We start from the raw sequence: 5090 nt of genomic DNA, 5'->3' as shown, positions 1-5090 counted from the left end.
TCTTCATCCCCACACTTGCCACAAGACCTCCCCACCTGTTGCTCACCTCCTCATCCCCCCCATTGCATCCCTCCTCACCTTCCCACCATGATATCACCCCACCTGCCACTCACTGCATTCCTCCTCACCCCCGCTGATCACCGCATCCCTCCTCACTCCCCCTGCCTGCTGCAATGCCCCCTGCCCGCTACAATACCCCCGTTCACCACTCGCCATGTCCTTCCTTACCCACCTGCCCACAGCGAGACACTCCCACCCGCAGCTCACCACATCCCTCCTCACTTCCCCACCCATTGCGTCCCTACTCACTTCCCCCTGCCTGCCACAAGACACCCCTCCCCCCCACCCGCCACTGGCTCAGCATGGACTTCCTCATTCCCCGACTCTGTGAGATCTCCATCCTGCTGCTCACCTCCTCACCCCCCGCCCCACCCCATGTCCCTCCTCACTCTCCTGCCTGGCCCAAGACACCCCTCCCTACCGCCACTGGCTCGCCACAGTCCTCCTCACCCACCTGCTCACTGCAAACCCCCTCCCCCACTGCTGACTTGCCATGACCCTCCTCAACCCCTCACCCACCACGAGACTTCCCTGGCTGCCGTTCGCCTCCTCCCCCCTCTCCCTCCGCCGTGTCCCTTCTCATCCGTCCACCCACCGCAAGACCTCCCTGGCCACTGGTCACCACAGCCCTCCTCACTCCCCCACCTGCTGCTGTCCTCCTCACTCCCCCATCATGTACCTCCTCACTCCCACACCTGCTGCAATACCCCCCCACACCCACCACTAGCTCACCACAGCCCTCCTCACCCCACCCCACCTGCCACCCATGCACATCAGTGAAGACGAATGCAAAAAATTCATTTAGTTTCTCTGCAATGGCCTCATCTTCCGTGAGTGCTCCCTTAGTATCTCGATCATCTAGTGGGCCCACTTATTGTTCAGGAGGCTTCCTTTGAGCTTGTAGATGTACTTCTGATGTACTTACAAAATTGAGATGTAGAAAAAACCTACCCCTTTATACAATTATCTATGTATATATTTTATGTTAATTTAATACTCATAAAACATGTCAGATTGGTGGCCCTGGAGTCTAAAGTGCTTTGTTTATCCACAGTACAAGTACAACATAGGTAGCAACAATGCAAGTTTATGTTATCCTGCACCAAAATGGCCATAGCTAGGCCTGAGGGCAGTTTAGTCTAAGTACCCATTTAGTGCTTGCCTTTCTGTTGAGAGTTGTCCTCTGGACATGTCCAGCAGATGCAATAGATAGCAAATAAGACTGTGGTAAGATGAAATTGACCCAAGGCCAAAGGGCCCATTGCAGGTTCTATGGACCACACAAAGCCCATGTAGAGCCCGTGACATAAGACTAGGGTCACCAGGCATCCGTTTTTTGACCTGAACGCCCGGTCAAAAAGGGACCCTAGCAGCTCCAGTCGGCACTGCCGACCAGGCCATTAAAAGACTAGTAGGTGGTACAGCAGGGGCCCAAGGCTAAGGCAGGCTCCCTGCCTGCCCTAGCTCTTTACAGCTCCCGGAAGCATCTGCCAGGTCCCTGCAGTTCATACATGCATGAGCAGCCAGGGAGGGTCTGTGCGCTGTTCCTGCCTCAAGGGCTGGCTCCGGAGCTACCATTGGCTGGGAACGATGACAAATAGGAGCTGCAGTGGCAGTGCCTACTGTGGTGCTGAAACATTTTTAATAGTGGGGGTGCTAAAAGCCAGCTCCCTTTCCCCTGTCATCCCCACCCTGGGGCCGGGAGCAAAGCCCAGAACACAGGTTGGCAGCTTGGGGGTGCTGCAGCATTCCCCGCTCTCCTAGTTCCTGTGCCTATGGCCAGTGCATGGAGCCTCCCTGGTTTCTCATGTGTCTAGGGCTTGCAGGGACCTGGCAGACTCTTCCAGGAGCCACAGTAACCGCCACTGGAACCCCACAACCCTCCTGGACCCCAACCCTGTGACCCAACCCAGAGTCCCCTGCCATAGTCCACACTCCCCCAACACCCTAGCCCCAGCCCAGAGTCCCCAGCTGGAGTCTGCATGTCTTCCAAGAAGCACACTAAGGGTATGTCTACACAGCAACTACATGCCTGCGTCAGCCAACTTGGGTTCACAGGGCCCCAGCTGTGGGGCTGTTTCACAGCTATGTAGAAGTCTGGGCTCAGGCTGGCGCCCAGGCTTTAGTACCCTCCAAGGTGAAAGGGGTCTCAGAGCTCAGGCTCAAGCCTGAGCCCAGAAGTCTACACTGCAATCATAGAATGTCAGGGTTGGAAGGGACCTCAGGAGGTCATCTAGTCCAACCCCCTGCTCAATGCAGGTCCACTCCCCAAACAGATTTTTGCCCCAGATCCTGAAATGGCCCCCTCAAGGGTTGAGCTCTCAACCCTGGGTTTAGTAGGCCAATGCTCAAACTACTGAGCTATCCCCCCAGAGTGAGAGCTAAGGCTACAAGCTCAAACACCCAATGTGGGGCTCAAACCCACAGCCCTGAGATTAAGAGTCACATGCTCTACCCACTGAGCTAGTCAGGTTATTTTTGAAACAGCCTGCTCAGCCTGAGCCCTGTGAGCCTGAGTTGGGTGGCACAGGCCAGCCACAGGGTTTTCTTTGCTGTGTAGACATACCTTCTGAAAGAGCTTTGAAGGTTATGTGTAACAGTGTCACCTGGTGATACTTGCCATAACAATATCATAGCGTTCTGTAGTAGGGGAGTTTTCATAGTACGAGTCACATTTTAATGGACAGATTGGCTTGTGGACACCTCTCCTGTCTTTTGTGGCCTCACTTAACTTCCCAACAATGGTCATACAAGAACCCTATGGCATTTACAGTGATCATTTACATGGAGAAGAAAAATTAGGAAAGCATTTATTGCATTTTAGCCACATTTAATGTTGCATTTTAGGTTTGTTTAAGTTAATTGTTCTGTCTAGTTTTGCTTTTTGTTCCACTGACCCGGTCTTATCTATCCTTTTCTTCTCCCCACTCTGCTCCCCGGTTTGATCTCCTTTCTTTCTGCACATGCTACCCAGTCATTTAATTCCCTTCTCCCCTGGACATGCTGTCCAGACACCTGGTTCTCTTCTTTTCCTGCTCCCTTGGACATCTTGAATTGCATGGTTACCTTGTTCTATGCTTGCCTGAACATTCCTGTGTACAGGTGCCTGGCAGCTGTACTTCCAGTAGTGGCTGTGAACAGTGTGGATTATTCCAGTTTCTTCTCTTCCTCATTCTGTATAGCAGCATCTCCTAGCAAATGCAGTTAGGCTGCTGCTCCTCCTTTCATTCAATTGTTTTTAAAGGTCTACAGGTTCTTCTTTTCAAGGAAGAGCCTGGATACCTTTAGAAGACTCTGGAAACAGGTGAGAATGTGCCATGTAACAGTCTTCTTCTCTGCATACCACAAGGAAATGCTTAGAGAACCAGTTTGGGAATCACTGTTCTATGTCCATGGTGCAAAACACAAACTCTTATAATAGAGACACTGCAGCATTTGGAGTAATGACTCTAGAATACTGGGCTACATTTTAATAAAGGCAGTTAAGATGGCAGGTTTTGTGCTGATTGGGCATATGTGCACTATTAACGGGACACAGTTCTCCCCTCTTGGAGCTATTGTTTCAGGCTGTTTGCAGACTCAGGCAGACATTACTGCATCGGTTACCCTCCAGTCATGTTGTCAAGCTTTTCTTTGAAACCATAGTTTAGAATTTTTTTTTAATGAATACTGAGATTATGCCCCTCATCATTTGACCTCCATATCTGAGACCCTAAGCACAAGTCTAAAGTGCCTATGCCTTTATCAGGCCCTGACAGGGGATTGAGTCCCAAAGCTTAGTGTCCCTCATGAAGAGGGTCCATTTGGCAAGTCTGAAGATCTCAAAGCATTAGGAATATTAATGAAATGAGACTGGGGAGATACTGTAGGTAAGTAGGAGTAAACCCATTATATGTCTGGGTAAACCAAAGCACAGAGAGGTTCAGTGATTTTCCCAGCTTTATTCACCGAATCAGTGGTAACTGATTCAAAACAGAACCCAGAAGACCTGGTTCCACAAAGCTCAGTCTTGCTTCAGGTCCTACTCCCACTCTTTCTTTAAACAGACTGTTTGTATATCCATAGATGTACATACTGACCTGTTATCCTGGAACGTAACATCCTGCTTGACATGGTTATGACTTTAGGTCGGTATTGGGCCACACTGGAGTCAAGCTGGTGACATATAGTTCCAGAGCTCTGTGCCTTGCTGCCATGCGAACATTTCTCTGAGCCATCCAAGCCTCCAAATGAAACCACCATTAACATTTTTACTTATAAATGAAATACCTCTTGAAGAAACAAAAATCATAGTTTAAAACTGTCACACTCTATAATGTCAGGTACACATTTTCCCTATTCTTTAAGATCACCAATTTTGTTGTCTTGAAGGTCAGAATGGGTTTATTTGTTAAAACAGATACTAGGGTAAGACATATGCATTAACGTTTGTATAGAATTTTTCAAGGTTTTTTCCATGATGGTTGTTTTCAAAAATGAATCCATGGGAACCATTTCCCTAAAGTGCACTTAACAATGCTAACAGACACTGCCTGCTAGGTTTACTGACAACTTCTTCTGTTGCTTAATGATGGTTTCTTTTAATTTAACATTTTAATGAAAAATAAAGTAGGAGTTAAAAAAAACTTTAAATGAGGGCAAGAGTACTTTTGTACTATAATTGGCATAGAACTTTCCAATTAAATGCAATATGAATGAAAATTTTATGTATTTTTAATTGTACCTTCAATAAGTAAAAATACAGCTTGTCTGTTAAATATACAATGAATTATTTAACTATTGGATTCAGTTCTGAATTTTATGGAGCTTAATTACCTGTGGAGGGGAGAAAAAGATCATATCATTCCAAGAAAAAAAAATCAAGATTAAATTATTTGTTATGCGTTTTCCCTTTTTGAATAAAAAAATGTCAACACTCTAATCTTAAAATTATATGTTAGGTGAATAATTAACCTTTTAATGTATATCAGTGTAAGGTATTTCCTACCGAATATTTCCTTCATACTGTGTGTAGGAAATACCTTACACTG

General features: G+C 47.2%; 1 non-coding gene across 1 annotated transcript; it reads right to left on the bottom strand.

The window, feature by feature from the left end:
• Window positions 1–2460: 2460 nt before the first annotated feature.
• On the bottom strand, window positions 2461–2533 carry TRNAK-CUU (transfer RNA lysine (anticodon CUU)). The gene has a single exon. It is a non-coding gene; the product is annotated as a tRNA-Lys (tRNA).
• Window positions 2534–5090: the final 2557 nt, after the last annotated feature.

This window comes from Malaclemys terrapin, chromosome 3, assembly GCF_027887155.1.
Source record: "Malaclemys terrapin pileata isolate rMalTer1 chromosome 3, rMalTer1.hap1, whole genome shotgun sequence".
Lineage (NCBI taxonomy): Eukaryota > Metazoa > Chordata > Testudines > Emydidae > Malaclemys > Malaclemys terrapin.
Note: the sequence above shows the minus strand (reverse complement) of the source record. Positions and strands in the feature narration are given on the sequence as shown.